This window comes from Dipodomys merriami, unplaced genomic scaffold (assembly GCF_024711535.1).
Source record: "Dipodomys merriami isolate MVZ:Mamm:240054 unplaced genomic scaffold, mDipMer1.0.p SCAF_209, whole genome shotgun sequence".
Classification (NCBI taxonomy): domain Eukaryota; kingdom Metazoa; phylum Chordata; class Mammalia; order Rodentia; family Heteromyidae; genus Dipodomys; species Dipodomys merriami.
The window spans coordinates 1,799,584-1,812,657 of record NW_027203482.1 but is presented as its reverse complement, the minus strand read 5'-3'; the positions used below and the strand labels follow the sequence as shown (position 1 = coordinate 1,812,657).

The 13,074-nt window shown below is 40.8% G+C and overlaps 1 pseudogene; it reads right to left on the bottom strand.

Annotated features, from left to right (window-relative positions):
• Positions 1-1,623: 1,623 nt before the first annotated feature.
• On the bottom strand, positions 1,624-2,636 carry LOC138833476 (zinc finger protein 717-like; annotated as a pseudogene).
• Positions 2,637-13,074: the final 10,438 nt, after the last annotated feature.

Below are 13,074 nucleotides of genomic sequence, written 5' to 3'. Positions count from 1 at the left end.
GGTTGTTCTCATGTTTTTGCCTCCTACCATATCAGCCTTTTTTTTAGGGGGGAGGGGGATTCGGTCGTGGGGCCTGGGCACTGTCCCTCAGCTCTTCAGCTCAAGGCTAGCGCTCTACCACTTGAGCCATATTGCCACTTCCGGCTTTTTTTGTTTTGCTTATGCGGTGCTGGGAAATTTAACACAGGGCCTCAGGCATACAAGGCAAGCGCTCTACCACTGAGCTACCTTCCCAGCCCCTCATAACAGTCTTTACTCAACTATTTTCCCCTAACCATGTTGGAGATGATCTGAATCCAGTCCCAAAGGGCCAGAGCTCATGTTTCTTAGAAGTTTATCAAATTACTCTGACAAGCATTCCTTAGTACAAAAGACAGAAGTTAATAATTTCAATCTCTGAATTATTTGTCGAGACTGGAAATAATTAATGCCCATCACTTGTTTCTACATGCTTTGAATAATATAGAAGGACACCATCCCCACTCAATACATTAAGAGGATGAGAAATGTTGGCTCAAAGAGAGCTGAAGAGTGAAGAATGGTTTCCCAGCACACCTAGCTTACCTCTGCCATGAAGGATTTCTCTGTATAATTTACAGAGGTTTTCTCACAAAGATTTTCCTACATTGGGCTTCTTTCCTGAGTGAATGTGTTAATAATTGCAGAAGGTTTGCTTCTGGTTGAAAGACTTCCTCTCATGTTTATATTTACAGAGATTCTGTCATGTGTCCATGTCTCTGATACCTGTAAAGATGTGACTTCTGGCAAATATGTTTTCTATACTCATAATTTCTCTCCTGTGTATGCTCTCACATATGACGAGGACTCACTTCTGATTGAAAATCATTTCACATATGTTCTATTCACTACTTTCTTTTCTCCTATGTGAGTCAGTTCTCTGATAAACACTGAATTATTCCTTTCAGATCAAAGGATTTCCGTGTTAGTAATATTTATAAAATTTCTCCCCTTGGATCCATGAATACTTAGTAAAGGACTTTTCACATTTGTTACCTTTGTATTTTTTCACCTGTGTCTGTTCTCTGATTCTAACCAAGTTATGTCTTTTTCTGGAAACCCTTTCCACACATTTTTCCTACATATGATTTCTCTCCTCTTTGTGTGTCTGTGTGTTGTGTGTGTGTCTGTGTGTTTTCTGTGTCCTGTGATGAACACTGAGCTATGTCTTCTACTTGAAGGACTCCACATCTGCTATATCATAAAGATTCTATCCTGTATGGTTCCTGTGTTGCAATCTCAATTTTCTTACAGAAGAAAGACTTTCCTCATTTGGTACAATCCTGTTATTTCATTTGTGTGAGTCAACTTATGTGTGTTAAGCTGTGACCTCCAGGTCTTTCCACACTGGTTGCATTCATAAGGTTTCTCTCCTTGTGTTCTGTGATGGATGTTAAGGTGTGACTTCCAGGTGAAACAATTTCCATGCCTGCTACATACATAATATTTCTCTCTGGTGGGTTTTTTCTAATGGACAGAAAGGTGTATGTTCTGGGTGAAAAACTTTCCAAAAAATTACATTCTTAAAATTTCTCCCTTGTGTGTGCTCTCTGGTGGACAGTAAGGTATAGCTTCTGGGTGAAAGACTTTCCACACATATGACATTCATAAGGTTTCTTTCTTGTGTGTGTTCTCTGATGGACAGTGAGGGTTGATCTTGGCTGAAAGACTTTCCACACATATTATATTCATAAGGTCTCTCTCCTGTGTGTGTTCTCTGGTGAAGTGTAAGGTTTCTGTTACAGGTGAAAGACTTTCCACACCTGCTACATTCATAAATTTCCCTCCTGTGTGTGTTCTCTGGTAGACAGTAAGCTAATGAAAGACTTCCCAAATACGCTACATTCATAAGGTTTCTCTCCTGTGTGTGTTCTCTGGTGGACAGTAAGGTGTGACTTCTGGGTGAAAGACTTTCCACACATGTTACATTCATAAAGTTTTTTCCTGTGTGTGTTCTCTGGTGTACAGTGAGGTTTGACTTCTAAGTGAAACATGTTCCACACATGTTACATTGATAAGGTTTATCCCCTATGTGTGTTCTCTGGTGGCCAGTAATCTGTGACTTCTGGGTGAATGACTTTTCACACATGTTACATTCAAAAGTTTTCTCTCTTGTGTGTGTTCTCTGGTGGACATTAAGGTATGCGTTATGGGTGAAACTTTCCACATAGGTTACATTCATATACTTTCTCTCGTGTGTGTGTTCTCTGGTGGAGAGTAAGGTGGAGCTTTTGGGTGAAAGACATTCCACACATGTTACAGTCATAAGGTTTCTCTCCAGTGTGTGTTCTCTGGTGGATAGTAAGGTGTATCTTCAGGGTGAAAGACTTTACACACACATTACATTCATATGGTTTGTTTCCTGTGTAATTTCTCTGGTGGACAGTAAGGTGTTTCTTCCAGGTAAAAGACTTTCCACAAATGTTACATTCATAAAGTTTCTCTCCTGTGGGTGTTCTCTGAGCGACAGTAAGGTGTGTCATCTTGGCAAAAGACATTTCACATTGTTTATATTCTTCAACTACAGAAGACACACGAGGACCATATGCAGCACACATCTTACCAGGTTCACTGAAAACACTCATGTTCTGATATACCGTGACCTTTTCTGTCCTCATCCCTAAGGAGTTCCCATTATTCTTAATCAGTTTTGACTTCTGTTTTGAGCTCAAATTAAAATTTCTTATAAGTCTCACTTTTTCCTCCCCTTTGTTACTATTCATGCCTGCTACTTCAGATAAATATTTATTGTGACTTTCCTGACAGGTGCTAAACATATCCTTCATTTCTTGGACATCTAAAATGAATTATAGAAAAATATACAAAAACAAAAATGAGATCCATAAGTTCCTTAATGTAATGATGTTTTCTCTCATTCTAACACTTACAAGATTTCTAAACATCAAAGCATTGTTTTATGCAGAATATATACTTTTCTTCTCAATATAGTAATTAAGAAATTAGTACTGACATTTTACAAAGGAAAATGAAGTTTTTCTGTTTTTCAGATTTTTCTCAAGGAAATATTTATTCAAATTATTCATATATGTTCTCTTAATACTTTGATCCTGAATCTCACTCTATGACCAGCACCACTGATAAGAAATTGTCTTGATCAGAGGATAGCAGCCCTAGCATACTCCAATTTTCCTCCTAAGTGTATACTACTAGTTAAAAGAAAATGAGATCTCCTTTTCTACATTTCTCATTTTTGTTTTCTCTTTAAGAATGACTTCTCTAAGGGAATCTTACTGCATTGTTGGTGGGAGTATAAACTTGTTCAACCACTTTGGAAAGCAATATTGAGTTTCCACAAAAGACTCCACATAGAGCTCCCCTATGACCCAGCAATCCCACTTTTGGGCATTTACCCAAATGTTTACAAACAAGACCACACTAAAGCTACCAGCACAACTATGTTTATTGCGGCATTATTTTCCATAGCTAAGATCTGGAACCAACCCAGATGCCCCTCAGTAGATGAATGGATCAAGAAAATGTGGTATATATGCACAATGGAATTCTATGCCTCCATCAGAAAGAATGACATTTCCCCATTTGTTAGGAAATGGAAAAACTTGGAAAAAAATTATATTAAGTGAAGTAAGCCAAGCCCAAAGAAACATAGGTCTCATGGTTTCTCTTATTTGCAATATCTAGTATATGTATGAGTCAAGCAGAAAAGTTCAGATGTGATGTGAGGAAAATGAACCCTTAGATATGTATTTAAATGTTTTTTTTCATGCATTTGTTTCTAACTCATTTATAAGATTATTTCTTTGTTGCTTTGTATGTCCTTCCCCCACAGTATAACCCCTGATTTCACTATATTTGATGTTGGTATAATTTGTGGAGGAGATGGGGAAAAATAAGTCATTTAAGGATACAAGTGGACCCATTGCAACTATGAGAAGTACAAGTTGCCATGTCGAAAATGAACTTTACAACGTTGCTGTGGGCCGGGGGGGGGGATTGGGTGTGGGGGCGGGGGGGAGGCTGGGAATGGATGTGAAGGGTAAACAAAAGAGGAGGCTGCAATGCTTGATAAGAAATGTACTCATTATCTTGCCCATGTAATTGTAACCTCTCTGTACAGTATGTTCACAAAAAATTAAAATTAAAATTAAAAAAAAATTTTTGGGGGCTGGGAAGTTGGCTCAGTGGTAATGTGCTTGCCTTGCATGCTTGAGGCCCTGGGTTCGATTCCTCAGCACCACATAAGCAAAAAGGAAAAAGCCGGAAGTGGCACTGTGGCTCAAGTGGTAGAGCGTTAGCCTTGAGCTGAAGAGCTGAGGGACAGCGCTCAGGCCCCACAACCGGACCCAAAAAAAAAAAAATTAAAAAAAAAATTTTTGGGGTCTAGTTGTGGGGCCTGAACTCTGGACCTAGGCGCTGTCCCTGAACTCTTCAGCTCAAGGCTAGCATTCTACCACTTGAGCCACAGTTACACTTCTGGCTTTTTTCATTTTGCTTATGTGGTGCTGAGGAATTGAACACAGGGCCTCTGGCATGCAAGGCAAGCGCTCTACCACTGAGCCATCTTCCCAGCCCAGCCTTATGTATTTTAAAATACCAGATTTTCTAATTTTCAACTTAAAGAATCCTTAAAAAAAGCCTTTTCCAAAAATGTGATAATTCTTTGTGTGTGTGTGTGTGGGGGGGGGTTGGGTCCAGTCGTGGGGCCTGAACTCTGGGCCTCGGCGCTGTCCCTCAGCTCTTCAGCTCAAGGCTAGTGTTCTACCACTTGAGCCACTGCACCACTTCCAGCTTTTTTCTTTTTGCTTATGTGGTGCTGAGGAATAGAACTCAGGGCCTCAAGCATGCAAGGCAAGCACTCTACCACTGAGCCACCTTCCAAGCCCCACTATGTGATAATTCTTTAAAATTTTTGGTAATGTCCAAACCTCATAACCTTTTGAATTTCAAACTTAAACTCACACAATTTTTTTACCACATGTTGACAGTTTTTAATCTTGAACATGTTCACACACATACAAAACACACACAGACCTTTTTTTTTTTTTTGGTCTGGTTGTGGGGCCTGAACTCTGGGCCTGGTTGCTTTCCCTCATCTCTTCAGTTCTAGGCTAGCGCTCTACCACTTGAGACACAGCGCCACTTCCAGCTTTTTCTTTTTGCTTATGTGGTATTGAGGAATCGAACCCAGGGCTTCAGGCATGCAAGGCAAGTGTTCTAACACTGAGCCACCTTCCCAGCCCCCACACACAGATCTTAATGCATGCAAAAATGAAAATCAGTTGTATGTACATTTTCTGAAATTCAGTGGCAAGAGATTTTTTTTCACCAATCTTACACTTACAGATGACAAAAATTTAAGATAAGACTTTAACAAAGCACTCTTTTCTTTTTTTGGGGTGGAGGGTCTGGCCATGGGGCCTGAACTCTGGGCCTGGGTGCTGTCCCTTAGCTCTTCAGTTCAATGCGAGCACTCTACCACTTGTGCCACAGCACCACTTCTGGCTTTTTTTTTCTTTGTGCTTATGTCATGCTGAGGAAGAGAACACAGGGCCTCATGCATGCATGGCAAGCACTCTACCACTGACCCACCTTCCCAGCCCTAACAAAGCACTTTTTCTTGGCTATGCTTTTTCAGGGCTTGCTTGTTGAGCCAGGTATTTTACCAATTGGCCTTTTAAGTACCTTCGGTTGGAGGAAGGCTGTGGGATGGGGCTGGGGGGGTCACCTGAAACTAAACTGGCCTGATTCTATTACCCAATTTTAGACAAGAGCACTTTATAAATGGTTACACTATCAGGACCAGTTCAAAGTCCAAACCAGGCACAAAGTCTTCTACACTGGACAGCCACCACAGGGAGAAAATGCAGCCTAAAGCTTTTCCATGCCCCACCTCTTGACTGCTGTAAATCAAGGAGGGAAACTTAGCAGGCTCAGCCCGAGACTGGAACTTTTATTCCCCTCAGAGATGTTCAAGTAAATAAGAAAACACAAATAAACACAAACACCAAGGATCCAAATTTAAAACTGGTATCCATTCTAAAACAAGACAAAACAACACAAAAACCGAAGGCAGAGTTGGGGACTAATGAGCCCCCAACTCATCTCTACCAAAACTCTATGCTCTCCCACTGAGCAAGCTGAATCCAGAGTCTGCTGCATGAGCCTGCCACTCTCACCCAGAACTTCTCTACCTCAAAAAAACATATAACAGAAAACACTCCAAAGTAAACAAGACAGACTAGTGGCTACAAAGACAAAATCAGGTCTCAGTGAATGGGGAATCATCTCACCACCATTCACAAGTGGGACTCAAATCCATTTACCAGGAGACTCGAACCCCCTCTACTCACCTCCAGAGGATTTTTCTTTTAAATTCCTGCAAACATTGGCCCTGGGGCCTTCCAAGGCAGAGGAGAAATCCCAATCATCTTGGGGCAAGGGAAAGAAGTCCCTATCATCCATTCCCTCAGATTGACAGGTTCTCCCCCATGCTCAGACCCTCTGAACCAAGGCCTGAGGCTAAGATCTTGCTGGGGCCACTTGCAGGTGGTCAGTGGCAGTTTCATAATTGACAAAGAAGCAAGTTACCAAAGCAGAACCAGCAGGGTTAGCCAAGGGGGTGGGTTTTCTAGCAAGTCTTGCCACACCAATATATATGGGATCTGGTCCGAATGGCCATGTAGTCCTGGAACAAAAATCAACCCCTTGACTCTGAATATGGTTGGTAAGTCGAAGGTCCCTTCAGCTGGCCACCCCATGTCAAAGGTGGCCCATTCCGACTGGCAGCAAGTAATTAGTTTTTCCTTTTTTAATTTCCACACTCAAATTGTATGCTCTTTCTTTTACACCCTTGAAATGGTCAGTCAGGAGGGAAAGGGGGCTGTCAGAGTCTGTCCCATGTCGTCCCTTAAACAAAGAACAGAAAATAGTAAGCAACAGGTAGACCCAAAAGTAACAGACACACAGCCACAAATTTCTCCCATCAACTGGATACACACACTGAAAACAACAAAAGGGGACATCAGCCCCACATCAATCTGTGGGAGTGACCCACCTTGCCTCATTAGAGTTTTCAGGAGAATAAGGGGACTGTACATCCCCTTCCCTTCAGATGAGGGGTTTCCACATCCATCCAGGTTTTAAGGGAATGAGGGAACTCGTCCCTTTCCCTCTAGGAACTCAGATGAGGGTGTGCACATGAAGCAAGTCGTCCCTTGCCCTCGAGGGGGTCTGGAACATCTTCCAAGATCCTCGGTCAGTGATGTTACCAGCGTGTCCACCTGAGTCTTATGCCAACCCGTGCAGATTCAAATTTTGGGCCCCAAAACAAAACAATCAAGAGACCAGATGAGACAAAGAAGACAATAAAACTCACCGATTGGGGTCTGACTATCTGGATCGGGGTTCTGGCGTCTGGGGATCCTGGATGAGCCCCCAGCAATATGTTGGGCCAGGCCACAGAATCCCAAAGACCACCAAGGAGTTGAATCCGATGCAAGTACATGAGAGCCATTTATTGCAAGCTCGAGCTTGGACTCACAATCGTCAAATTTTTAAGAGGAATAGCTCAGTTCCACAAAAGGGGTATGCAGAAGCTATACACTACTTTACTGATTATCAGGCATGAAAGTTTCCTATTCAATCCTTCCCAGTCATGTTGTATGTAACAGATCAAATATAATAATAAACCTTTAAGAGGCAAGCATATTTTCTTAGATATGAGGGAGGGAGAAAAATGATTTATTCCACAATCAAATGGATAAAGTCAGGAAAGAAAAGTCTGAGGTCCCCTGGATATGTAGTCTAGAGTTACTGACCAGAACTTTTAGGATCTGAGAACTCATAGGAATTCAAAACAAAATAGGGCATGTGTCCTTATCTCACAATCACTCATCAGCCCACCTAGAATTGGGTGAATGAAAAATTAGACCTGTGGCTGTGGACCAGAAGATGCCTTTCCTTGGTACTAGGATGCATACAAGAGCTGCCTGTGACAGAAAGATGCTGTCAATTTCTTTTTGGTGGCTTTTCTCCTTTGGGGAAGGAGTAGAGCACTCAGAACTTCATGTTCTGAGTGCTCTATCTTGCGTTTGCATCCTGAGCTCTCAAAAAATCCTCAGCTCTTTCAGAATTGGGTGGAAAAATTCCACCTTTGGCTGTGGACAACAAGAGGGGTTTTCTTCTGTGCTAGGATGCACCAAGGATCCGTTTGTGTCAGAACGATGTTGTCTATGTCTCTTTGGTGACTTCTCCCTCTCCCTACCTCTTTCTTGTTTATTTCTCCTCTTCCCTTATTCCTTTTATCTTTACCTCTCCCTTTTCTTCCCACTCATTTTCTCCCTCCTTTCATCTCTCCTTCACTTTCTTTCTCTCAAACAAATATTTCTATTACATTATTTGTTGCCTTAGATGAAGAGTATTCATTGTAGAGAATGTGTATTAGTTTGAAGATCATTTGTTTTTACCTCATGATATTTTGTAGTTTTCTTTGCATATTTCTGAGATATGGGCTTTTCTTTTTTTATTTAAATTTAATTTTTTGTGAACATACTGTACAGAGGGGTTACAATTACATGGGCAGGACAATGCGTACATTACTTATCGAGCATTGCAGCCTCCTCATTTGTTTACCCTCCACATCCCTTCCCAGCATCCTCCCCACCCCCCACGTAATCCTCCCCCCCACACACACCAATGATGTAAAGCTCATTTTCAACATGACAACTTGTATTTCTCATGGTTGCAAAAGGTCCACCTGTATCCTTAAACGACTTGTTTTTCCCCATCTCCTCCACAGGTTATACTGACATCAAATATAGTGAAAGCGGGGGTTATACTGTGGGGGAGAGACATACAAAGCAACAAAGAGATAATCTTATAAATGCATTAGAAACAAATGCATGAAAGAAAAAAAACATTAAAATACATATCTAAGGGTTCATTTTCCTAACAACATATTATCTGACTTATTCTGCTTGACTCATACATATATTAGATATAAGGGAAACCATGGGACATATGTTTATTTGGGCCTGGTTTACTTCACTTAATATAATTTTTTCCAAGTCTTTCCATTTCCTAACAAATGGGGCAATGTCATTCTTTCTGATGGAGGCATAGAATTCCATTTTGTATGTATACCACATTTTCTTGATCCATTCATCTACTGAGGGGCATCTGGGTTGGTTCCAGATCTTAGCTATGGAAAGTAATGCTGCAATAAACATAGTTGTTCCAGTAGCTTTAGTGTGGTCTTGTTTGTAAACATTTGGGTAAATGCCCAAAATCGGAATTACTGCGTCATAGGGGAGCTCTATGTGACGTCTTTTGAGGAACCTCAATATTGCTTACCAAAGAAAGTGGTTGAACAAGTTTACATTCCCACCAACAATGAAGTAAGGTTCCCTTCTGTCCACATTCCCTCCAGCATCTGTTGTTGTTAGAGTTCTTGATTTTTGCCATTCTAACTGCAGTGAGGTGGTATCTCAATGTTGTTTTGATTTGCATTTCTTTTATGGCTATGGATGTTGAGCATTTCTTGATGGGTCTATTGGCCATCCTTCTTTCTTCTTCAGAGAAGTTTCTCTTCAAGTCTTTAGCCCACTTTTTTATTGGTCAGTTGTTTCTTTGAGGATTTGTTGTTGGGGGATTTAATTTTTTAAGTTCCAAGTATATTTTAGATATGAGACCCTTGTCCGTTTTATGGCGAGTGAAGATCTTCTCCCAATCCGTGGGCTTTCTATTGATCTTGCTAGGTATGTCCTTTGCCATGCAGAAGCTTTGCAACTTCATGCAATCCCATTTGTCCACCCTTTCTTTGATTTGTTGTGTTTCCGGGTCTCTATTCAGAAAATTTCGGCCTGAGCCAAGGAGACCTAGGCTTTCTTCTATTCCATCCTGTAATGTTTTCAGAGTTTCTGCTTTGACTTCGAGGTCTTTGATCCATTCGGAGTTGACTCTGTTGCAAGGTGATATATAAAGATCTAGCTTTAGTTTTCTACAACTAGTTAACCAATTTTGCCAGCACCATTTACTGAAGAGGCTGTCTTTCTTCCATTCTATTGTTTTAGCTTCCTTATCGAAGATTAGATGGCTATAGGTCTGTAGGTTCATTTCTGGGTTTCAATTCTATTCCATTGGTCGGGAGGTCTGTTCTTATGCCAATACCAAGCTGTTTTGATTACTATGGCTTTATAGTAGAGTTTGAAATTTGGCATTGCTGTTCCTCCAGCAGTGATCTTTCCGTTGAGGATCGTTTTTGCTATTCAGGGTCTTTTATTGTTCCATATGAATTTTTGGATTGCCTCTTCTATTTCCTTGAAGAATGAGGTTGGAATTTTGATGGGTATTGCATTGAATTTGTAGATAGCCTTGGGAAGTATTGCCATTTTCACGAAGTTAATCTTTCCAATCCAGGAGCATGGGAGGTTTTGCCATTTTCTAAATTCTGTTTTGATTTCCTTTTTCAAGATTTTAAAGTTTTCATCATAGAGGTCCTTCACTTCTTTGGTTAAGTTAATTCCTAGGTATTTTATTTTTTGTGTGTGGCTATTACAGATGGAATTGCTTTCCTAATTTTAGCCACACTTTTCTCATTGTTGGCATACAGAAAAGCCATTGATTTTGGGGGGTTAATTTTATAAGCTGCATTGAGATATGGCCTTTTCTATGTTGCCTAAGAAGGTCTCAAATTCAAGGGATTATTCTCACTCTCTTAAAAAATCTGGGCATATCTGGATCTATGGTAATACACTGTGACACCCAGCTTCTTTTGAAGTCTGCAATCAGGGAGTGTCATGTTATTTCTCCTTAGCTATCTCCCAAATTAGAAGGATGCCTGGAATATTTCTAAATCAGCTTCAAGTTTGTTAGAATGTACTTACATTCATTGGGTTGAAACTATGCATCAGAAGTGACACATTCTTAAGCCTAAGAGCTAAGCATCATCATGTCCACTGTTAAGGATGTGCATTCTGCTTTGATAAATTCAAAATCTCTGTACTTTATAGACTTCCCTCTCCTTTAGAAAACAGGATCCAATCAAATAAAATTTCACTGTGGACAGGGAACAGAATCAGATCAATTATTTCTGGGTTGGGAGATAATGAAAGAGAAAGCAAGCCACAAAACTTTCCAGAACCTAGAAGGCACCAGTTCACAGTTAACATGCTTTATTTCCTTGAATTTCTTATTTATAAGCTGTTGTTGTCACTGGGCTATGATTAAACACAGTCATCACAACTCCTCCCTTTTCATCAGACTGAAGTTTGATTGCCCCATTGTGAAATCTTCCAGATGGCACTGTGCCAATTCTTAGGTCCTGTCCAGTCCTGTGGACAGCTTCTGTTGTTCAATTCCAAATCTTCAACAAGAGTGAAAAATGCATCTTTTGTCTTGTAGTCATCCCAATCCTGAGTGTATATTTCTCTTTTAACAAGAGATTGTCAGACATTTGCAGGCATCTTTTTTGGAGTCCAGTCATGGCGCCTGAACTCTGGGCCTGGGCACTGTCCCTCAGTTCTTCAGCTCAAGGCTAGCGTTCTACCACTTGAGCCACAGCACCACTTCCAGCTTTTTTTTCTTATGTGGAGCTGAGGAATTGAACCCAGGGCCTCATGCATGCAAGGCAAGCGCTCTACCACTGAGCCACCTTCCCAGCCCCATTTGCAGGCATTTTTATGTTTCATGTGGGTTCATCTTTCTCTGGGCCTTCATTCACTCACTGAGCCTTCATTGTCTTTATTCTTCCTTCACTTAGACTTCATCCAGCTGCCAAACCACCTCTTTGATGAAGCACAGAAGTCAAGAACAAAAATATTATTTCTGCCAGAACTCAAGACAGCCTCAAACGTGGCATCTTTTCTTCCTTTGACTGAAAGCTTTGATAAATCCTGATTACTGTTTTTTAAGTATCATCATCACTATTAGTGTGTCAATGAAGAGAGAAAACAAGAAACATTAACATGACTGTCAAAAGTATCCTTGGCAGGGCTTACATTTATAGAAGAGGAAAGAAGGGAACTGTTGTTCAAGTTTTGGTGAAAGTAAGTCTTATCATGACTGATGGTTTCACTGGGGAATAAGAAAAATCCTAACAGAAACTAGTGCCACATTTGGATGGAATCATAGAGTTAACTGTCAGACTTCAGGGTTCTGCACTTAGTCACTCCCCAGAGACTTGGACCCAAGGAGATGCTATTCCACTCTAGTGATGAGAGCTTCATGAAGTAGAATCACTTTCCCCATCAACCTCTCTAAATCTTCTCTTTCAACTCTTTTGGGAAAAAAAGGCTCCATTTGCATGGTGCTTCTCAGTCAAGGTTTCCATAAACTGTTTTGGAAGTCCTCAGATATCTTCCTGGAATCCAGTCTAGGATGCCCGTAACAGGAAATGATGCATGAACTGACTACAATATTCAGCCTGCCATCTATTTCCATATAGTCAAGAAGTCCCTGTTGATTTGTGCCTCTAGGTTTCCTGACACCTCTCAATGATATCTGATGTAAAAGAATCAATGTCTTGACACCTGATCATATTCTTCACCAATGCAACCCAAGGAGAAGTATGGGTTAGCCCTGGTATAATTATTAACTTACCATATTAACACTGAGTGAATGATGCCTTCTCTCTCCATAATACCTATAATTTTAGCTACGCAAGTGGTTAAAATCTAAGGAAAACTGTTAAGATGGCCCAGGCAGATAAATCTGAGAGACTCTTATTTCTAATTATACAGCAAAATGGTGGAAGTGGAGGTATGCACCAAATCACAGAGAAACAGCCTTGCAATAAACCTCATGAAAAATCCTAAGCTCAGACCCCAGTACTGGCACCCTCACTGCATGCACACATACACATGCATGTGCACAAGTGCACATGCACGCATGCACACACACACACACACACACACACACACACACACACACACACACACACACACACACAATGCCCTTTATATAAAATGACAAGTCTGAACAAAATGAGATGGAAGATTTCCAGAATTCTAATTCCCAGCTCTATCATTTCAGATCTCTAACCCTCACATTCCTCCTTTATGCAAATAATAAAATGAGTCT